The sequence below is a fragment of the Ursus arctos genome, unplaced genomic scaffold, assembly GCF_023065955.2.
Source record: "Ursus arctos isolate Adak ecotype North America unplaced genomic scaffold, UrsArc2.0 scaffold_12, whole genome shotgun sequence".
Lineage (NCBI taxonomy): Eukaryota > Metazoa > Chordata > Mammalia > Carnivora > Ursidae > Ursus > Ursus arctos.
The window spans coordinates 5,270,759-5,295,581 of NW_026622786.1; the positions used below are offsets into that span (position 1 = coordinate 5,270,759).

General features: G+C 40.2%; 1 pseudogene; it reads right to left on the reverse strand.

The window, feature by feature from the left end:
- Positions 1-16,908, reverse strand: part of LOC125281743 (notch homolog 2 N-terminal-like protein A) — a 77,801-nt pseudogene extending 60,893 nt beyond the window's left edge.
- Positions 16,909-24,823: the final 7,915 nt, after the last annotated feature.

Consider the following 24,823-nt stretch of genomic DNA (forward strand, 5'->3'; position numbering starts at 1 on the left):
TGCACAGTCAAGAAAGAGCTATCTGAAGAAAAAAAAAAAAAAAGCTATCCGTAACTAAAAAGGCTGGCACAAATATGACTCTGGATGGCCATTTTCAATCTTTCAAAATGTTTTTTATTAAGGAAAAAAAAGAAGCTACCCATTCATTCCTGATCTTAATCTACTAAAGAATTTCTTTTAGGATCAAGAAATCAAAGGGAAAGAAATGCTAAACAACTTTCCTTGGATTATGACAAACATAAAGCCATTCTTCCCACTTTCAAAAAGATGTAGAAAGGACTGCAAATCCTCAAAATGGAATTTTGAAGTTTAAATAATTCCTATATAATACAAATGTTCATTCAGCGGTAACATGTTAAGAAGGGTACAACTTAAGGCAGTTTGGTACACAAAATATTATTACATCCAAAGTTACATTATCTGTGACTACAGGATTCCACCAAATCCAACGATGGCATTATTTATAGTGGTTAAGTGTGTGAACTCTGGAGTTGTACAAGAGGGGTTCCAATTGCTGGCCTATACCAATGATCAGCTGAGTGGCCTAGATGACCATCCCTTAACCTCTCAGTAAATAGGAATCAAATACCTACTATAAGGACCAAAGGAAACAGGTGAAGTACTTTGACCAAGTACTGTCATGCATCTGTCACACAATAAATCCTCAGTATAGGAAAGCTATTGTTACTGCATATAAGCTCCATAAGGACAGAGATTTTTGTCTGTTTTGTTCACTTTATTAAGAAGGAGGCACGCCTCGGTCCACTTTCAGGCATATACTCCCCGTTCCTCCAAAGTGACATTCACTTTTATCTACATTAATTACGTTCAAATGCTGCTATCCTTAGTGTACACCTCCTCTCTTCTACCATAAGTGCTTTCAGCTGTTTCTTTGGAAAGATTTAAATTATTGGAAAATATTTTAAGTGTTTTAAGAGTATTTGAGTTACCATATGCACCACTTACATTTTCTGTAAACAGTGTGCTTACACATCATTATAAATATCTCAGACTATAAAAGAAAACCTTTCATAGTATTCCCACAACTGAAAAACAAAGTCTTAGAAATAATTATAGAGGGAGCAGAAGGGAGTGGTACGTAGAAGACAGTTTACTAAATCAGCAATATAAAATGTGGAGTTTTGTCTTAAAACAAAACAAAACAAAAACCTGACAACCATTTGGTCAAGGCTGCCAAAACTTGAGAATAAGCAAACTGTCATGGGAAACAAATGTAAAAAAAAAAAGATGGTCGCTATACTGACAGACCATTTGAATAATGAATGCAGAGGAAAGATCACTAGAAAATAAGAGCTTGGATTCAGGCCCCAACCTTGACCTAGCTCTGGGTCCTTTGGCCAATCACTTCTTTGGGCTTTGGTTTCCACATCTATAAAACAAGGATGGACTAGATGGGTAATCCCCTGAGATTCCCCAAATTTCCAGGAGCCCCCAAAGGTGTAATAACAGACTATAGGATATTTTCATTATTTCAAAATAGCTAACAGAGATAGCCCATTAAGGGCTATAAGGCTAATCAAAACATTAAATATTTGGGGTTTAGACTAGTATTGCACATGGGGAAACAGAATGGCATGTGATGATGTTTGCCACATCATATGAAACTGGGGAACAACTGATATTATCCTGAAAGATACACCTCAGAAAAATCGCCATTTCTGTAGTAAGCATAACATCCAACCACAAATGTCTGATTAGTAAATAATGGGGAAATGAATTAACACCTATCAGTGAAATTTGTGTAACAGACAAAATTTCTCCAAGTTGCAAGTACACACCATTAAGGGAACAGACTCAAATACGATACCCCTAAATATTTATAGGGTCACTGAAAACCAGTGAACAATCTACATGCTGCAAAGGTGAGGCTCCTATTTCTCACCAAGGGTCCAAATCACCCAAACACTTTTGAATAAAGTGAAAGCAACAAAAAGTCCATATTGCAACATAAAATAATACCACCAACAACAACTACTATTTACTGCACTCTTACTCTGTGCCAGGCATTGTAATATGAATTATTATTACATTATACACTTTTATTAATTTATTTAACCCTCATAACAACCCTAATAATTACATGCTCCTACAATCTTCATTTTATTAATAATGAATTTGAGGCACAGAGTGCTTAAGAAACTTGCCCAAGGACATGGGGCCAGTATGTTCAGAGCCAGACTTAAATATATCCCCACCTTCTCTCCCCATAGTGACAATTCCCTCTTAAGGAAGTCTCCAGAAACACAGCCAGGAATGTCCCCAGGCAGCACCCTCAGGAGTCAGACCATGGCTCCTGAGAACAGTCCTCTGAAGATCTCATAGCTCTGGCCCATTTTGGCTTAAAGACTCATCCTTAATGAGAACTCCCCTCCTCTCAACCCAAATTCAATTTGCTTGTCCTAGTGATAGAAATCAACTGAAGGAAGTCAAGGGCCATCAGTCAACTAACGTGCATCCATTTCTTTTTTATTCAGAAGATACAAAGGAGTACTAATAGCTGACCTCTACATTCAAAGAACTGCCAGTCTAATGAACTAATTCATATCACAAAAACATGCATCTTTAGTATACTGGAATGAGTAAGGACTGCTGAGCCAGACAGACATAGCTTTAAATCCCAACTCTGCCACTTAACTGCATTATCCTGGGCATTTTATAAGCCTCAGTTTCCCCACTTAATCTACTCCCCATCTCGTAGAGGTGTTGTGCGGTAGAACTAATGAATGCACGTAAAGCGCCAAGGTTGACTGTAGAGGCCCTGGAGCCAGAGGTCTGAATCCTGGCTCCATTCTTCATTAAGAACATTATTCACCTCCACACCCAAAGCTATGAATCCAAGTTCCAAATTCCTTATCTGTAAAACAGTTATATACTGTCTACCCCAAAGGACAGCCATGTGAATTAAATGAGGAAATACATGTAAAGCCCCAGCAAAATGACAGACACATAGTAAGAATTCAATAAAATGTTTAAAAGAAAAAAAGCTGAGGTTTAAAAAGTCAAACCACAAGTTTTAGTCCCAGCTCTGTCACTTATTATCTAGAGCTAAACAATGGTACACAAGCCAGTAACTCCTCTGAGGCTCAGTTTCCACCAAGGTTTTGTGAAGAATAAAGGAGGTAATTATGTAAGAGGGTTCTGTAAACTCTACATTGCTATGTAAATGCTGGGGTTGTTTTACTTTATGAAAATAAGTTGTATGTTAGTTATATTGACTGATGCCCTTCCAAATACTATCTTCATCTTTAAAATGGAAAAACAGGCAGAGAACTTTTAAGCCATAGAGGGAAGGCTGATCATTCCAAAAGAAGGATGGAGAAAACGACTGGGCCAAAATAAATTCAGACCGGGACAGAGCAGAAAACGAATAAGCCTTCAAGAAGAAAGATGAGAATAAGCACCCATCAACCTGTTTTTAATCAACAGCTTCACCTGCTGATTAAGCCTCTCAATGCACAGTCTAGGCGTAAGAATTCTCTAATTACCTCCCAGAAATAATATTAGACTTCAGGGTAAGAAAGAGCTTCACTATCAAATCTCTCTTCCCACACATAAATTAATTTTGTGGATGGGGCACAGAAACAAAGACCAGTGGACACAAACCAAATCTCTTAACTGGCATTCTCTAAACCACACCTAAGAAACAAAACAAAACAAAACAAAACAAAACAAAAAGAGTCACAATCCTCTTCAGAAAGGTTTCCTTCTTTGGTTGGTCAGAAGTGTCCTTGTTCCCCAGGTCTCTTCATGCTAAATATGGCAAAAGCTGGCAAACAACCAACCTAGTAAATTCCAATGATACTTAAGAAAGCATTCATATTGCCTGAAATTACTCTGAATCTAACACTTAAGACGGGCAGGACTTCCACATACAACAGTTCAGCTGGAGCTCTTAATGTCAAAAGCAGCAGGATACCTTAAGAACATACAAGCTTGAAAAACAAGCAGTCTACTCTTCTTTATTGCAACATTCTTCAGCAACAACATGGATCTCCTACCCACTGCACACACAGCACTGCACTAAGGCAGTGGGAAGCTGGAGGGAGAAATGGAAGAAACCGGTGGTGTCCATGGGGTGCCAAAACAACAGGTTGATTCAGTCAGTTCTGTCCCACAACTAATCCATTTGGTGAGGAGAGAGGGGAGGGAATCTTAGTCATCCTGTTGTCTGACCAAACTGACTGGCTAGACCACGGTACAATTATCAATTAGGTCAAAATGTCAGATTTAGCAGTGCACAAGCCCTGCCTTTTACGGATGTTACATACTTGAAAAACCTTGGCTATCGAGGAAGACAGGACATAAGCAGATTACCCTCAACCCACAAAAACCCACATATTTAGCTCCAGAATATACTGTTTTCCTCCAGGATCTTTTTATAAAATGTTAAATGTGCAATTCCTGAGCACATACAACTGACAGCTTGTTGTTTGATGATACATATTAGAATTTTAAGTTGGCTAAAGAAAATACCAGTTACCAAATACAAGGAAAACTGAACAAGCTCATTTCAAGTAAAGGATTAAAAAATTAACCTATGAATAAACCGTTTTTGATATCAATATTGGTAGCAATGGGTATTAAGGAGGGCACTTGTTAAGATGAGCACTGGGTGTTATATGTAAGCGATGAATCACTAAATTCTACTCCTGAAACCAATATTACACTCTATGCTAACTAGAATTTAAATAAATATTTGGAAGAAAAAAATACATATACTGGTAGCAATTTGAAATGTTGCAACACATTCAAGACAAAGGACTAATATCCTTAATGTATAGAAATAGCTTTTTCAAATCAGTAACCAAAAAATGAATACATGAGGGGTAAAAGACACAGTTTACCAAAATAAGTAAATCAGAAGTGGCCACTGACCATATGCGAAACCATTCAATATCACTGTGTAATCAGGGAGGCAAATTAAGGTGAGGTAGCGTTTACCACCTACCGAATTGGTTAAGTTTTAAAAACAAAAACCAGTGTTGAACACAGTTGGCAACACTGACAGTTTCATATTCTGCTGATGGAACTATAGCTTGGTCAAACTATATGGAAGGGAATTTGGCAGTGTGTATCAAAGTCACAAAAAGATCCATACTCTTTGATGCAATAACTTGACTTCTGAGAGCTTAGTGTTAACAAAATAAATATCCCTACCAAGATTTATATATAAGAATTTCATTATAGCATTATTTATAATTATGAAAAATTACAAACTAAGAACTGATTTCAGTTTAAATTATATATATAACTGATCCTTAAGACAGAACAGTATGCAGCCTTTAATATTGTTAAAGAACACTTATATATATAGGAAAACATTCACAGTATTTAAGTAGTGCAGAAGCAGATGATAAAACTATACATATGCTAAAATCCCAACTGCAATAATAGACACAGAAAAAAAACTGTCTACAATGTATCAAAATATTAGTGGGTTTTGGTTGGAGGTGATGGAATTATTGGAGATTTTAATTTTATTTTCCTGTTTTTAAATTCTGTTTCCCAATTTTTTAAAATCACTCTGACATAGCAATTTTTCTTCTGCAAATCTAGCTTAATGAGGAAAAATCCTAATGAGGAATTTTTTTTCTCTATGAAGATGAGTATCATTTATATAGGGAAAAAATGGAACCAACTAAATACGCAATCAAACCAAAGAATGGTCAAAACATAGTAACCCTACTAATAAGAATATTATTGGGCACCTGGGTGGCACAGTCGGTTAATAACCCAACTCTTGGTTTCAGCTCAGGGTCATGTGATCAAGCTCTGCATCAGGCTCCACACTCAGCACAAAGTCTGCTTAAGACTCTCTCATCACCGGCCCTCAGTTTGTTTCCCAGGGTCCACAGTCTCTCATGGTTCATTCCCCCTTCTGTTTACCCCCCCTTCATTCTTCCCTTCCTTCTCCTACCAGATCTTCCTATTTCTTATATTCCATAAATGAGTGAAACCATATGATAATTGTCTTTTTTAGTGCACTGGGTGTTACACGCAAATAATGAAACATGGAACATTGCATCAAAAACTGGGGATGTACTGTATGGTGACTAATATAACAAAAGAAAAATTATAAAAAAAAAAGACTCTCTCTCTCCCTCTCCCTCTGCCCCTCCATGCCTCTCTAAAATAAATCTTAACAAAAGTCTTTTAGAAAATAAGAATATTAAAAAAAGAATATTATTTAAACAATAAAATTCAATTTATGAAAAATGTTTAAAAATATAAGAAATATTTATAACCATCAAAGAAAGGCAGTACAGAAAATTTTGTATATATTATGAATCAACAACACTTTAAAACTAAAGGTAGAAAAAAAAAGACCAAAAGATGTACACGAAAATATTAAGAGTGGTATGATTGTGACTATTTTTCTCACACTTTCTTAGATTTTTCAATGTCCTTAACTACTTTTAAATGTAATTACTTTTTAAGTAAACTCCCTCTCCAAAATAATCTTGTAAAGGTGCCAGAGAAAATCAACAAAGTATAAGTTAATTATGTATAAGCACGAGGAATAATTATTACTACTTAAACCTACCTTAAAATACTACAATGTTTGTTTTTAGTTACAACCATTTTCCTTAAATCTCTTAGGAAGCATATGTCACAGGAGTCATGAAATATTCTCACTTACTTTAAATAGTAACACAGGACCAAGGACTTGAATGATTCACACGATATGGCTTTTCTCTACTAATCCTCATAAAGCTTAGAAAGTGCTTTAAATGTTGTAATAAAGTAAATGTCCTCAACATTTCCAATTAAAGAAGATCTAGCAAATAAATAAAGGCATGTTCACAGCAAAGAAAAACATAATAAACATCATAATCAAAATATACACATCCTCAAACTTCAACGAGTCTCAACACTTTCTGGACAGACAAAAGCATGTGAAAGCAGAGAATTAAACAACAGTTTCTTTGCAGCTTACTACAATTACCATTTAGAGAAGTTAACACATTAGCACTGTCTAGTTTTCTGACTATTCATATTCAGAAACTCAACAGAAGATATTAGTGAGTAAACACTATCCAATTATTCTTACTTGAATGTTGGATAATTACGCCAGCATAGCAACCTGCCCCTCTTAGGGTCTAGGGAAAATACACTCTTTAACCCTCAAGGCTTAAAAACTTTCCAGAATCTCCTCACAAGACAGATGAGAGTAAACTTATGGGACTTCATCAAGATAAAAAGCTTCTGCACAGCCAAGGAAACAGTCAAAAAAACTAAGAGGCAGCCCACGGAATGGGAGAATATATTTGCAAATGACACTACAGATAAAAGACTGGTATCCAAGATCTATAAAGAACTTCTCAAACTCAATACACGAGAAACAAATAAACAAATCATAAAATGGGCAAAAGATATAAACAGACACTTTTCCAATGAAGACATATAAATGGCTAACAGACACATGAAAAAATGTTCAAAATCATTAGCCATCAGGGAAATTCAAATCAAAACCACACTAAGATACCACCTTACGCCAGTTAGAATGGCAAAAATAGACAAGGCAAGAAACAACAATTGTTGGAGAGGATGGGGAGAAAGGGGATCCCTCCTACATTGTTGGTGGGAATGCAAGTTGGTACTGCCACTCTGGAAAACAGTGTGGAGGTCCCTTAAAAAGTTAAAAATTGAGCTACCCTATGACCCAGCCATTGCACTACTGGGTGTTTACCCCAAAGATACAGACAGTAGTGAAGAGAAGGGCCATATGCACCCCAATGTTCATAGCGGCATTGTCCACAATAGCTACATCGTGGAAGGAGCCAAGATGCCCTTCAACAGATGACTGGATTAAGAAATTGTGGTCCATATATACAAGGGAATATTACTCAGCTATCAGAATGAACGAATTCTCAACATTTGCTGTAACATGGACGGCACTGGAGGAGATAATGCTAAGTGAAATAAGTCAAGCACAGAAAGACAAATATCATATGATTTCTCTCATCTATGGAACATATGAACTAGGATGATCAGTAGGGGAAGAAAGGGATAAAGAAAGGGGGGGTAATCAGAAGGGGGAATCAAACATGAGAGACTACGGACTATGAGAAACAAACTGAGGGCCTCAGAGGGGAGGGGGGTGGGGGAATGGGATAGACTGGTGATGGGTAGTAAGGAGGGCACGTATTGCATGGTGCACTGGGTGTTATATGCAACTAATGAATCATCGAACTTTATATCGGAAACCAGGGATGTACTGTATGGTGACTAACATAAGATAATAAAAATCATTTAAAAAAAGACAGATGAGAGTAAAATGAGACGAAAAAGAAGCAAACAGCAACAATTGTAAAATGCACCTGCCTCTGAACAAGGTGGTATACTTTAGAACGTAACCACAGCGTCTTGTACAACACTTTATTCAGCAAGCAAAATTGTATTTTAAAGTGATGCTATTTGTTAAAAGACAATATATTATTAAGGAGACGATATCTGACTCCAATCAAAATATTATCGTCATGTTTTCCTTACTTCATAAAATATACACATGCTTTCTTCATATGATTAAATACATACAAGGGAGGGAGAGCTACTCTTAACCCAGAAACAGGTTCTGCAACACCCATAGATCCAACCTGTCTTTGTGAAGCGATGAGTCCATCTTGGCATGATGTTTGACTGATGTATTCAAAGACCCAGAGTCACTGCCCAGGTGCCAACATTCTGAAAGCAACTGACTTGAAGACTAGAAACTGCCTCAGGCAGGCCTCTGGGGAAGGTGCTTCAGTCCAATGAGAAGAAAGTCCAAGGCCACTCACTGAATGGCCAAAGTCCAAGGGCACCAGAGCTGGACCAAAGTAACTGGCCCACAGCTCAAGAGTGGCAAAGGACAGTAAAATGACCCCCAAGACTTGCTCAATCATATCTAGTAAAACACAAACTTTGAGGAGCTGGTGGAACAGGGTTTTGCCAAGACAAGCACAGTGGGTGAGGGAGATGTTAGTATGATTAATCAATGCCACCTGAGGCAGCAGCTCTGGGGGTGTCCATACTGTACCTCAGTCATTGCCTGGCCATGACAAGAAGTTCCTTCAGCTACTGCCACTGAGAACTAGATCTTCCAAAGAAGATATCTCCACCTTAACTTGTCCTACATCAGGCCTGGCATCCAGGACTAAGAACACAGCCCTCTCTCTTGCCACAAACCCACTGATAGATAGAATAGATACCACAACATATGCCAAATTTACCTTTAGACCCCCACCAGACAAAGGGGTCTTTATCTTTTCCCCAAGTTAAGTTTTGATACTTCCAAATTACAAAAGAGAAAGGGGAGAATAGCAGACAAGCCTAGCTGGAATGCAATGGGAGTCACTATTCCTTAGTAGACCTGCAGCTTACTCCCCTAGACCCTACAGCTCTTAGTCACCCTGACTGCAGGAAACTGCTTTCTGAGACTGTAGATAAGTGACTTAAATGACTTGTATTTCATATTCCTAATTGTGTGCTCATCTGCCTTATCTCCCCGATGATGTCAGCTCCCTGGGGGCAGAGCCCTATCTTCGGCTTGGTCAATGATTCCCACACATCTACAAAAGCAGAATACCCTGTACTCCCTACCACATGATGAAACACACAAATTAAGGATAACAACACACCACAATCCTCCCTAACACACCACTGGGACAGCAGAGCTACGAAGATAATAAATCTCTGAGCGAACAGCTAGGGCTCCTACCAGAGTTTTATATAGAAGCTTACATATTTACACATACAAATAAATTAATACAATAATCACCTCACTTTTCTCACTCCAAGCTCTGGCTTTTATCATGCCCCCCCCCTTCTTGGCTTTACTCTTCTTTTTAAGGTCACAATGTATTTTCTGCCACACAACTGGTATTTGCCTCAAAAAGGAGAAGACAGGAAGCACGGATCTGCAGCAAACCTACCACTACAAATGAACACTGCAGTTTGTCCCATCCAGAGGCCATGAGCCTAACCTTTCATATCTGAAGCCACTCTCTACTTCCTGTAAAGGACAGCAACATTAAGTGTCTTTGTCAGAGGAGCACTCCCGGGCCCCTTCTTGATGAATGCTCCGTTCTACTCAAGAGACCCTTGATTCCTTCTTTATTCTCCCTTCCTTATTCCATTTGCTGCAACAGCCCAGACAGCCCAAAGGCAAGACTGCAGGAAATGAGTGATCTTTATATCTTTTTGCACTAACACATCTGAGGGAAATTCCTGACACCAGATACGTGTTCACGGGTGAACACAGCAGACATCCTCAAAGGCAGTGTCGGCACAAGGACTAGGACAGAATTTCTTAGTGGACACCAAAAAATCATGGAACACCTATGTATTCTGGCATCTCTGCTAACATTCTGATGAAGTGGATAAGGAAGCTTCCACCAAAGTCATATACAACACATCCACAGCAGCCCTAAGATTCTGAATAGTTTGTAGATTACTTTTTTAAGACAAAACGAACAACTTTACTAGCCTTATAGGGATACCAGAGCAACCTCACCAGCAAGCTAGGCATGTAGCAAGAAGCAAGCACTTTCAAGGATAAAAAAATGACCACAACACCCAAACAGAGCAACCTATCGCTAGTACTATCAAAGAACAAACAAACAAACAAACAAACAAAAACTAAACCAAAAAATCCTTGGTTTCCCCAGATTCATTCTGCAGTGATTCCAAATTTCCCTAATATATAAATTAACTGGCTATTTCTTAAATCTACAAATTCCCAGATACTATTTCAGACCCACTGAATCAGAATCTCCAGGAAAACAACCCAGATGGAATCATCTTCACGCCCCTCACTAGGTCTAACTCCTTTTATGGAGGGAGAGGTATCACTTCAGTAAAGAGTACCCCTTTGGATCCTTGTTACTCATGCACGGCTCAGGACTCTATAAGGCAAATTCTTGAGAAGATGCCAAGGGGCACAAGCCATATGGAGACAGGTTACAACTGAATATAAGAAAATCTTTCTAAAAATCAGAGTTGTCCAGAGATGAACTAAGCTGCTTCCAAAAGCAGGAAGCTACCACAAGAGTTGTTCAAGCACAAACGCAGACTACCTCTTGACCAGGATGTTGTAAGAGGAGCAGATACAGCATGGAAAGGATAGAAGGACTAGATGAAGTTTAAAGTTTCTGCCAACACATAAGTCAACAAAGAGGAAAATTTCAGCTACCCATTAACTTATAAAAAGAGATAGTATAAAGTCTGTAGGTGGGGTCAGCTTTCAACTGATCTTCTCTCTTCAAAGAAGAAAGGAGCATAAAGACACACCCCTGATTCACCATCAGCCTGTCCTCCAGAATGTCCCAAAGGTGGGGAGGGCAGAGCAGGAGTCCCAGGTGCTGTGACAAAGCCGACCTGCTGCTTGGATGACTCTACATGTTGGGCATATGCCAAACAAGTTTTATGGACCAGAGAAGGGACGTGTGTGACACAGTGCCTACCCTCAAGGAGCAAATCTTGTTGCAGAGATAGCTCAGGCACTATATGGTTCTGCCAGAGTTTTATTTATCACCTCTCATCTTTAGAGTTTTGTTTGTGGTAGTGGTTTTTAGGGACCTCTCTTGGTAGGAAAAAGCCTTTACTAAATGTATATATCTTTTTAGTCTAATACTAGTTAGCGATATCCAGCTCATAATGAAAAAAAAATCTCAAAAAAAACCATCAAAACAAACACAAACTTAGTTAACTCTAATTTTAAAAATACCATCCTGATAATTCCCCAGATGACCAAATTACAATAAAGTGTGGCAACTCTGAACAAAATAACAGAAATTGCTGGTCTAGGTAATAAAGGAAACAGTAGAAACAGCTCAAGTGAGAGGCAGGGGGTGGATGCCAGCACTTTGGGATTAAATTCCAAAGTCACAGTGATCTTTATGATTTGCAGAAGTGATCAGAAAAAAAAGAAAGAGAGAAGAAACCACACACACACACTGAAATTCAAAATGGCAAGTTTAAATAAAACATCTGGGGAAGGGAAACATTTGGTTTTTCCCCAAATGTAAGGTAAGCAATGACTCTTGCAGATACTACCAAAAAAATAATAATAATGGTCTTGGATTACCATAGTAGTCTAGAATAAGAAAATGACTAAAAGTAATTGTTCAATGGAACAAATATTTATTGAGTGTCTATTAGATGCTAAGGCACTGTGCCAGCTACAGGGTAAAGGTATTAGAAAAAAACACATAAATGAAAAAACACAATTCTCTTCCTCAAGAAGTACACATTAACAATAAGCTCTTGAGAATGTTCTAAGTGTTTTCATGTACATGAGCTCATTTGTACAAAAGACAGAAGTGGTGTAGAGAATGGAGGAGGCACTGGACTGAGGACCAAACGAGAGAAATTCTAGTCTCGACTCTAATTGGCTCAGTGACTATGGACAACATACCTGAGCAAATGGAGGACCAAAATCCCTCCCACAAGATTACAACACTAATTAAATACAGGCCTGGAAGAGAATGCTGGTCTTCTGGCTCCCAGTCCAGTGATCTTTCCAAAATATTATACATATGGTAGACCAATAAAAAGAGCAGAGTAGAAGAAAATAAAACCTTCAAGTTTCAAGTCACTTGCAAAGAAGGGGAAGAAGACAGGAGAAGGAGAATCAGGAAAAAGTAGGAGGAAAATGAAAGGTTCAAGTTGTGAAATCCAGATAAAGATGTCAAGAAAGAAAGCACTTAAATAACGAGTGGAAACACAATATAAGGATAATGTAAAATCTCTTATTATATTTTCATTCAAATAATGGCTTAGGATTTTTTACTCTAAAACCACTAAGGACAAATAAAGAGAGCCAAAAACTATATATATGAATGAAGCTTGAGGGAAAAAAGACAACAGAGAAGAAAAGGATCAGGGAGAGGATTTATATTGTATCATTCAAATATATGAAGCCCTATAAAGAGACAATGGGGACCCATTGTGTCCAGGGAACAAGAAGAAATGGCATTATACTCAACAGCTTTTATGTTAGCAATTTTAAAAATCTTTGATAGTCAGAGGGTTAAACACTGGAATAGCTGACTAAGGTTAGATTAATTCTTGAAATTATTAAAATTAAGAAGGAAAGACCCCCATACACTATATACACTTCAAGGCAGAATAATGAACTATCAGTGGGTTCCAACAAGTTACTGTAAACCTTGAAAAATACAGATTCTCGGACCTACTGTATCAGAATCCCTGGGTGTTGAGTCCAAGTCACCTCAGCTGTTTTTGATGCAGCGAGGACATGGAGATTTGTTCTACCACAGCAGACAGGGTAAGGAGAAGAACCACTAGGAATGGCATCAGAGTGGGAACTAGATCAATGCAAATTTTGTGGGCAAAATAGAATTTCTGCGGGTGTGATATTTTTAAAATGTATTGTAAGGCTGCTCTGAAGCATCCAAGCATATCCCACTCAATTTAAACATTTTCTAAAGGTCCTGAAGTCAGCAAATACAAATTCAGCACATACAATTCAGGTAAACCAAAAGTTATTCCTCTATACCACAGGAAGCCTATGGAAATAGACAGTGGGGTGGGAATAGCGCAGAGGAATGCCAAGGAGATGTGGGTAAATATTTTCAAAAATCAAAACATCAGGAAAAAGAAAAGAGAGACAAGAGATAATCACTCTCCTTCCTCCGCCCTCCACCCCTGCAAAAGAATAATAATATAGAAAGAACAAGAAGAAAGAAAAAGGAAAATAGTTTTAGGATAAACTTCATTGTCGTCCAAAAGAAAAAAAAAAATGCTCTTTGTGATTTTTTTTTTTTTTTTAAGCAACAGAAGAATTCAGCTGAGAAATTATCTAGCAGGCTTCAAAACCAGGGAATCACTTCCCATTACAAAGCAAAAGAAAACAAGGAGCAAGAGGTGGTCTTGGATAGCTGTTTAGACAATTAGACAGATGGGTTGACTGCTTGACTTAGGAACTCAGTGACACTTAAATTAACAACTGGCCCCAATCCCAAATACAGGAACACTCAAAAATTTGGAAGAGTGTGTTATAATTGGTACCTTGACAAAAACACAGTAACAGATTAAGAAGATTCAAGAAGACTTCTCTGCTAGGCTCTGAAAAGATTTAAGATTTATACCAAAAAACATGTTCTTTAATCTCTTTTATTGCAGTAGTTTAGCCTCTGAAGAACACCAGTCTAAAAATCAAAAATATCCATATCTAGTCCTTTGAAGTAATGGACTAACACTCAACTTGCCCACCTAACAGCTAGCTGGTAATAGCAATACCTCATCAGTACAGAAGTATGAAAGAGGCTATCATTCTATGTACTGAGGTCCTAGAATGAGAGAAGCCCTGTGTGTCAAAGTAATCCAATTTCTGACATTGATCTTACCATTTAACACTTAATTTTGCAAATCACTTTGCAATCCTATTTATTATTCCCTCCAACTCTCTAAAGGAGATTATTTCTTTAGTTCTTTTCATAGGTGGGGAGAGTACCTATCATGAAGATTAAGTTATTTACTAAAGCAAGTTAATGGTAGAAACCGAGGACTGTAATTGTCAGACTAGCCCACTGTTTATAGTCCTTTTTATCATAAATCTACACTTACAGTCAAGCTTTCACTCAAAAGAAAAAGAAAAGGCAAAAAATGCCATCCTGTTTCATTAAATGCTTCTGAAACAATATTTTTGGTTCATCATCACACACCCTCCTGGTCCACTTCTGAAATTCGTAGGGACATAGAGGTGCATGGAATTTGAGCTGTCCAAGAAGGATCTGGTTGGTGCTGAACAACTCTGTACTGTGATAAAAAGATTTAAAAAAACAAAACAACAGCAACAAAAAACCTTGTTCTCTTTTAAACATCTGTGATTGGCATGCCAACTCTCTGTTAACAATGAACAAAGAGCAAATTTTTCTGAAGCTCATCATCTTCTTAACCTTTTCTTTGCAAAAAGACATAGTTCATGTACTAGTTTTTTGGTAAAGGTAAAATCTTCCCTTGGATTAGACCAGGAAAAGAAGTCCCAATCAGTTTAACAAACATGCAAAAGCTACCAACCCTCTGGAAGCAGAGTTCATAAAAAACAAAACACAGCCCTGCCCTGAAAGGACTTTCTGAATACCTTTTGACTGCCATGGGTTTAATATACATCCTCTTAATTAATCCTATTAGCTGGGTAATTTCATTGCCATTTGATTGGTGAGTTCACACAGCAGAGCTGGATTTGAACCCAGGATTACAGAGGGCTCCAAAACCCAAGCTCTTTCTACTAAACAGTCTGAAGAAATTCGGAATCTAAGGCTGTGGGGGGGGATGGATAAGACGTGATTCGATTTCCCCTTCCTTGGTCCAACCGTGTTCAGAAAGACTGTTGCTAATATCCAACCATAAAGAGGCTTTCCAAGGAAGCACTTTGAATTGACGTATCCACTTTTCCTCACCCGCCCCTGCCCCACCCCCAACCATGCCAAAAGCACAGCAAATGCTGCTGCCAGGTTGGAGCAGTTGGTGATCCTCACACCACATTCCTGGGGCTGGACACAGACTCTGAAACAGCGCCCGAGCTCAGCGCCTCAGAAAAAATAACAGCAGTTGAGATTTTTAAATCATGTAGCTCAGCATTGCAGCCACACCAGCTTCCCTACTGCTCCTGCCTCCACCTTTCAAAGACTCGAGCAAAACACACTGGATTCATGGGGATCAGGGATTCGGAGTGTCAGGACTCAGGCGCACCACGAAACCCTGTCCCCATCCAAACCAAACCCACCCAACCCGGACTGTGTGCCTCCCTTTGGTAAAGCTAAGTCTGGTAGTGGAGGTATAAGCCGTTGAGCTGCTCGGAGGCCCTGCCCCCGCTCCCTCCACGCCAGAATCTGGCATTCCTTTGCTCAGCCCATCTGCGGTCCCCGGCCAGCGAGGGTTCGTCCCGGACAGCCGGCACTCGGCTCTCCCTCGACCCCAGGAAACGCAGAACGAAAGGGCAAAACACCCCAACTCCCCGAACTTAAGTGCCTGGGAAAGCGAGTTTCTGAGGCTCGCGGCCCGGCCCCCCCTTCTGCGGAGGAGGCCTGTGTGGGGCCACCCGCCGAGGGGCGTAGGAGGCGGCGGGGAGTGCGGGGTAGGAGGCCCTGACGGTGTCCAAACTTTGGGGAACCGAGTGGCCTCGCTCGGAGCCCGGCCTTCTCGCAGAGAGGAGGACGGAAGGGGGGGTGGGCACTGATCGCCCCAGGTGGCCGGTCGGGCCAGGGAGGCGGTGCGCGGGCCCCGGCGCAGGGGACAGCACCCCTCGGCCCGATACTCACCACGCGCGGGGGCCGCGGCACAGCCAGAGCGCCAGAAGCGCCCACAGCGCAGCGGGGCGCAGGGCGGGCATCTTCTCGGTCGCCGCCTCCGCCGCCGCCTGCGCAGATCCACATGAGGGGGGGTCCCCACAGAGGGTCCCCCACTCGCTCCTCTCCTCCTTCTGCTTCTGCAGCTCACGGCCTCGCGCGGTGCCCCGAAGCTCAGGAGTAAATGCCCCCACTCCCCGCACCCCAAGCCTGCCGCTTCTCGGCGGCCGCTTCAGCCGCAGCCCGAAGTTCGGCTGAAACTTTCTCGACTGTGCAGCCAAGCAGTCTCGTGTTCCTCCCGCCTCGGCCGCCTCCTCCCACCTCAAACCCCGCGCCCCTGTCGCCGCGGCCGGGCCTCGCTGCCTTCAGCACCCAGGGGTTCCCCGCAGGAAGAAGCGCCGGCCGGGGCTGCGCGGAGGGATCTACTACGAGTCCTCGACTGCCCCCAGCTTTTTCCAACCGTCGTCGGTACTTGTCGCGCCTTAACTCCGTCAAGGCTGGACTGCCCCTCTGGGCCGGGCCTCTGCTGAAGCAGGTGGGTGATAGGACCCTGAACTTCAGACGCTAGGGTTGCCAAGATCCTGAACTTGCCGGAAAGACAGACCTCTTCCAGTGAGATAGGTATCGCCCCCACACACCCACACTTACACTCAGTCTGGGGCCAGCTGGAGGAATGCGGTGGGGAAGGTCCAGCGCTGTCAAAGAAGGAAATGGGGGCTCAGGCGCCAAAGCCCATTGAAAAGGAACATGGCTGTCAACTAGGTTGTGCTACACCATTCATTCATTCATTCATTCATTCATTCATTCAGCAAATATTTCTTTAACTCCCTTACTTTGTGTATCAGTGTGCTCAGCACAATGGAATGATACTAAAGACTCAGGATGCCCTTTTGAGGAGAATCCTGCAGGATTCAAGGAAGGTTTTGCTAAAGATATTCATTGTAACATTGTTTGTAAAACCCAACAATGGACATATATGACACCCCGAATCCCTGTAAAAGCCAACAATTGGAAACAGCCTTAATCCCACCTATGAATAATGTATGGTATATTTATAAAATGAAATGAAATACAGCAATTGAAGAGACTACATGCATATATTCAATAGGGATAACTCAAGAATAAAATGACACTGAAAAGCTCAGTGCAAAAGGAGATATAAAGTGTATCATCCATGTATGTTTAAATTTTTTCAAAACAATACTATATATTATTTATGGATGCATACCATACAATATATAGTAATAGAATATAACCAGAATAGTGGTTACTTCCAGGCAAGAGAATGGGACATATAATCAAGCATGGGTACACGTGGGCTTACTATCTGTAAAAGAAAACAGCTGAAAACAGAACAAGCAAAAAGTTTTGTGTGGTTGTAACATTCCAGGGCCCAGCCACCATAAAAGCAAAGGTACAGATAAGGGAATAAGTAGATGAGTTCTGGCACTATTTGCAGTGACAGGAGTCAAGGAGGGAAGGGGGCTTGGCACCAGATTGGTGAGATCTTGAAGGCCAAGCCGAGAAGGGGGAGGAGTAGTTATCTCTCAGATCATAGAAAACCACTGAAGGCTTTTGAACAGGAGTGAGACTTGATGGAAACAAAAATTGCTCTGATAATCATGTGTAAAATTGATTGTCAGGAGCAAAAGGTGAACTGGAGCCCAAGGACCAGTCAGGAGTTTGTGAAACACTCCAGGCATGGGGAGATGAAGGCCTGAACTAATGACGTAAATGTCAGAATGGAAAGGAAGAGAGGGATCTGAGACAATCTTGGGGGGGTGTGCAAACCTATGTGACTAATTGGATGTGAGAGTTTACAATCCTACTGGAAAGGAAAATTCTACCCACAGAACATCTCCCTGCCTTTTACAGGATAAAGTCCAAACTTTTAAAAGCGGTAGATACAAGGTCTTTACTTCATTGGGCCCCATCTCATCCTCTCTGCCCCCATTGTGAACTTTACACAATAACAGTATTGAACAACTTGAGATTCCCCCAAATACATCTTCTTGTTTCAGTCTCTGTACCTTCTGTTCCCTCGGTTTGGAAGGACTCTTGTCCTTCCTTCCTTTCCCTCCTTCTCTTAGTGAATTTCTAATCATCATTAATCCTTCAGTCCTGAGAAGGTTTTGCTGACACTGTAACAAATTCCTCCCTCTCACAAATAGTCTCTCCATTGGACTGCTTCCTTATCTTATTAAAATATCTCTTTTTTACACAGGACTGTTGGTATTTCTGTCTTCTCAACTAATTAGGAGGTCCTTATGGGCAAAAATCGTGGCCTTCTTGATTCCCAGTGTCTATCACATAATAGATGTTGAACTAGAATGTAAAACAACACTACACAAGTACAAGTCGGTATGAGTATAGGCTTATAAAGTTCCAAACTGGGGGTGCCTGGGTGGCACAGCGGTTAAGCGTCTGCCTTCGGCTCAGGGCGTGATCCCAGCGTTGTGGGATCGAGCCCCACATCGGGCTCCTCTGCTAGGAGCCTGCTTCTTCCTCTCCCACTCCCCCTGCTTGTGTTCCCTCTCTCGCTGGCTGTCTCTGTCCTGTCGAATAAATAAATAAAATTAAAAAAAAAAGTTCCAAACTGGATTTGAATAAGCACTTTACAATAAATAAGCAAGTACTATTATTGAAAGTAGTCACCTTGGGATGCTAGAAACTCTTCAAAAATAACATAATTAGTCAAAATAGCTTTGGAATTTCCCTTGCGCAATTATGTTCAGAGAAAGATAATAACATTAGTTTTTAGTTGTGACCCATAGAGTTACCAGTTAGAGCATTCTCTTTACTCACTAAATATAGTTCATGGTGACTTGGCTCTATACAAATTTTAAACATCACCTGCAAAGACTAGATTTGTCACTATTAAAATATATTCAGAAAAATGTGAAGGTACTCATCCCCAAAGAGTGTCTCCAGAAATGACTGTGGCTATGACTAATTAAAATAGGTGTGCAGTTTCCCAAGGTGACTGTTTTAAGAAAAACAATTATTATGTTCGCATATAACTTTTGTTGGATTTGTTATCATTTTAAACTTAGCGCATACATTCCCACAACAACAAGAGGAATAAAGATTAGATGTTATGAATGAAAGTAGGAGAAGTTTATGACCAAAGAGGTGTTTTAAAACACATGTCTTGAAGGAAGCTATGGATATAAAGTAGTCAAAACAAAACAAAATGGGAGCTGAAAATCAAGGGAAAAACTGGAGTTGGCAAACACTGAGAGTGGAGAACAAGTCAGTCTGACCCATCCTATAGCATTTTGGTGAATATTACCATGGGCCAAATCCTGTGTGAGTAGCTGAGGAATAAAGACAGACCGGTCGCCAGCAATGAAAACCCGGTATGACAAGTAGAATGTTGTGGGTTCACAGTTGATGGACTATGAGTCCTGTCCCAGCCTAGGAATGGGCAGGGAAGGCTTCTGAGAAGACCTCGACACCTGGACTAAGAATTGAAGAACCAAAAGATTAATCAGGTAAAGAAGAGCTTTCTCATGTTTAGAGGTCTAAGGCTTTTTCAGACGTAGGGAACAAGTAGAGACACAGGCAAACAATAAAGACTTGAGCCTACCCCCTAATGTGGCAAGATAGGAACAGCAGGAGCTGTGGGGATGCAGAAAAGATGGGCATTGGCTCCTAAGCCTTGTAATTGCTTAGATGAGAGAGGAAATATGGGTCAAAGAATCAGCAATGACCTCAGTATCTTGGAGCATCATGGGCTATTCTCAGATACAGAAAATATAAGAGAAGGAAAAGGAGGTTTGGTAGAGTAGATAAAACTGGCAAGAGATCAATGTAGCTGAAAGGGGGAGAGTTATGTTTGCATAGAGCAGCCCCACAGCTGTTCATTACTTTACGACCCTGACTGATTAGCAGGATGGAATTGCACTGAAATATATTTTCTCCTGTTCAGCTCTCCCCAAAGCTAAGCCGAAATTCTACTGTGTGCAGTTAGGTGACTAGTTCCCTAATCCCTGTCAGGAGCCAGGGGGTCATGTGGTAGTGTCTCAAAACTTGAGTAGCAGCCAAAGACTTGAAATGCCAGAATCTGCCTGGAGATGTCAGCCCCAAATGTACTCTGCAGTTTAATTACTCAACTGGACTTGGGAGTGGTCTTCCCCAGGACAGTACCTCTAATCAAATCAAATCCTACTTTATAGGAAAAATTGGCAGGAAAATATCCAGGTGATCCCATAACTATTTAGCTATTGCTATTTCTTGAAGTTTCATAATTTCACCAAACCAAAGAAAAATGGGATCCCGCAAACTTTCATCTGAATAAATAAACAAAAGAACCTCAGTCTCTGTGGCCCCATTAAAATCAACAGACCGTTAGCAGTAGAAAAACATGAATAAGGGGCACCACTAGCTTTCATTTTAGTCAAAACTAAAAATATACATAGATGTCTTTACTAATTAAAACTCAGGTAAAATTCCCTCCCAAAACAAATGTAGAATTAGGCACTTATTTGTTCTCAAGTCTATTCTCTCAGATCCTGTAGGCTACCAAACCCCTCAAAGACAGAGAGCCTATGTTGTCCATTTTGCCCCAGTTCCTCACACAATAACACATGTAAGTGCTCATGGTATATGTTTTGAATAAATGCTGAATGAGGGGCATATATATCTATATGAATTGGAGAGATGTGCATAATTGTCTAGGTCTTTTGGAGAATCCTAGGCTGAATCAGTTCAATGCTATAGATGTTGAAGAAGAGATTCTGGTGTACATATCAAGCTTAGGTTGAGCTACTCCACACATCTCACCACATAAGCCAGGAACCTGGAGGTGTGTGATAAGTGTTTGTGGAAGCAAGAATTAAAAGGAAGATTTCTTCGCAAAATAATACCTTGCACTTGTGCAGTGCTTTAGGCTTTTCAGAACACTTTGAAGTATATTATCTCATTTGATTCACAAAGCAGTCATGGGAAACAGCCAAGCCAGTCATTATTAACCCCCATTTCACAGATGAAGAAACTGAGATAGAGTTTAAGTGCCTTGCCCAAGGTCAAGTAAGTAATTAATGACAGCTGAGACAAAACTCTTGCTGTTTCTGACTTCTTATTTAGTCTCATTCTACTTTCTCTTGCTGCAACAGTAATGAAGAACATCCAAGACAATCTTAAGTGTGGACACCTCTGGGCAAAGGTCCACCAGCTTCACCATATTGGTGAAGTCCACCATATTGGTACAACACAAGCTGACTCACTGTAATCAGGAAGGCCAAGCAAGCAAATACATTCTTTGATTTAAACACATTTTTTTGAGAGCCTACCCTCTGCAAAGCACATCCTTGACTCTGTGGCCCTACAGACATGTATCAGACCCAGCCCTTGTTCTCTGGAGATCACAGTGCATTCAGGAAAGCCAACATACGAATAACATAGCTATGACAGAGATAAAGCATGGGGCTGTAGGAAAGTAGAGAGCATTGTGATTGATTCTAAGGCTACTTCATTTCGTCCTGTCCCCAGCCTACAAGATAGGAATGAACTGAGGTGGCCTATACAAACTGGACTGTAAACAGTATGAACACAGGAACCATCTCTCACTCATGTTTGTAAACCCCACAGTAGCTGGTTGTTTATCTTGCATAGCATGGAGTAAGTGCACAATGAAGACCCACATTCTGAGAGGTCCACCAGGTTCAGTCAAACAGAGGACAAGTTCCAGAAGGCAGGAGCTAATCTTAAGATTCAAACTAGTTCTGAGAATTAGGAGCCAGACTCTTCAACTAATTGTCTCTGCTCTGATTAAGGGTATAAATAATATAAGAAATTATAATTTGGGCTTCTTGACATATTGTTGCCCTTGTAGGAATGTGACTATTTCAATTTAATTGATGTCAAGAAGAGGAAAATTTGAGATTGTCCTTGTATAATGAGCTGTTCCTCATGTGCATGTACTACATGATGAATGGTATCTTAACTAGGAATCCAAAATTCTCTGCCATCCATGAGATAAGCAGGAAACCTAGTACAGGAACACTCACTTTAGCACTAGCTAACTTAAAATTTTCTAAGTATTTTATGCTGGGAGGTATTACAGTTCAATTGCTAAGTGGATGTATACATTTATATATAATGACACAAAAAAGGATTGGCCTGTATGAACCAGGACATCTCCCCAATTCAAACGCAGCATAAATCCACAACTGTGTAATTACTAAACCACAATATTATTGGATGACTCGCAGCACTTCAGTCACTAAAATGGTTATGCAACTGTAGATATTTATGCAATGTTAAGGTGTTTTGTTCTCAGAGACTATTCAGGTGTTTCTACCCAACATTCTTATATTCTTCCCTCACAATTAGCCAAGAAATTCTTGAACAGTGAGGTCCAGGCATACAGAAAGTTTCCACCTTAAAGTATGAGAAAAATCTTCGTACTAAATGAGGACAGATCACATCTAAGTCCCCTGAAGCAGAAGAAAAGGGAACATTTTCTTATGTGGAATTCGAAGTGGGCTAAGTAAGTGTGAAGATGGGGGCATCACAAGTAAGGAAAAGAAATCCCGCTTCTAAAAGTAAGCATTAAAAAATCTTCTAAAGTAATTCATCAGGAGATAATTAATGGCTGGCAACAGGTATTTATAATAGAAGCGTACATGGCCTTAACAATAGGGTTTGCTTCTGAAAACATTCTAATTAAAAAGGGAAAGAGTAATTTTATAGGAAAGTACAAATCAGTGGTGTGTATGTGTGTTAATGTGTGCAGAGACAGAGGTGGTAATTGCTGGGCTCAGAGCAGGTATCTGTTACTGAAGGTAATGACCTTGTAAAATATACAAATAGGGTTTCCAACAAAGCTGAAGGTACATCATTATTACTCATGAATGTGGGAAGGAATGTAAAATTGGAATTCAGAAGGTGAGTGGTGGTTGTACCTGATCTGGATACTAACTTGTTTTTGTTTTTAATCATTCTGATTTTTGTTAAGAAGAATGTAGTATGACTACTCTGCTCTCTTGCCTAGACAACTGGTCTAAGCATTTTTCTTTCAAAACTTTGACTTTTTCCCTTTTATCCACTTATTAAATGTCTAAGCAAGAAAAGAAGAACAGATGCTAGCAAGACAGAGAATGGTTCCCACATTAAGATCTACATCTGAGTCCAGGAAAATACACCTCATTGCCTAAAAGGGCCCTGTGGACAGTTCACACCTCTGTTGGTTTCTTTTGCAAGAGATAGTTACCTCAAAAGAGCCTTCCTTAACTGAACTTTTATGGTCTGGAATACTTGCCTGTCTACAGATGACTATCATTTTAAAAGTATTTACTAAAGACTGCAGTTGGGGGCATAGATCCTTTCTAAGGAGAGGAACGAATAGCGGGAACACAGACTGACTTATGTAAACTCCAAGTGCTGCAACTAGGAGACAGCCTTCAAGTTTCAAAAAGCAAACTATGAACATGCAAAAGGTAGTGTAGTTCCTTACTCATCCACTACTTGGGGTTTTGAGGGGAAAAGGGAAGTAAGAAGAGTTGAAAAGAAGAAAAACAGAACAGAAGAGTGGGAGAGGAAGGTGAAAAGCATGCTCTGGAGTAATACGCACCTGTTTAGAAGGGGGGAAGTAGCACAAATACTAGCAAAAGAAGAACCAACATGGAGTTCCTCCTTGCATATTTCCCTCTTCTCCTGAAGGCCTGGAGTGAACCCATAGCATTGCTCTAGAGGTGAGAGAGAAGCACACTGAGGACACCTCCCTGAATTCCCTCCAAAGAATTAAAAGTGCCCCAGTGCAAATCAGTTCCCTCTATCATAAATATTTATGGATAATAATAACATTTATCACATTAATAATGATAATGGCAGGAAACATTAATGGAACGCTGTCTGTTGGGCACTGTATTAAGCACTTCACCTGCTTTATTGTTTGTAATGCTTCAACCAGCTTATCAGTAGGTATGATGATTCCCACGTCACAGGCAGAAAGTGAAGCCTGAGAAGTTGCGCAAGAGCACACAGCTGCTAAACAGAGGCACAGCCCAGGTCCATCTGGCCACCTCCAGTGGCACACAAGTGACTTCTGCAAAGTGTGTATGCCTGCCCACAGGTCTCTGCCTCAGAGATTCAGTCCCATCCATCATTTGGACTACTCGCCTGAGCACGGAATAAGTTGTCCACTAATCATTTATTGTAAGCCTGGTTTCCCAAGTTTATTGAAACAAGGGCTTCATCTCATACCTCCTTTGTGCTCCCCTACAGCGTGATGCCCAATCTCTTGCTTGCCAGCCTCCGGCCCTGGAACAACTCAAGGATTTCAGGTCTTTGCCTCTACCACTCGGATGAGAGAAGCTCAAACAATTCTATATGTTGGTTCCACACTACAACTTTTTATTTTGAAATACTGTCTTCTAAACATACCTAATAAAAGACAAAGGCAGTAGGGAAAGAACCAATTCCATTTATTTCCATATTTTTAAAATACATATATATTTATATTTATATTTTTATATAAATATAAATATAATATATATTATATA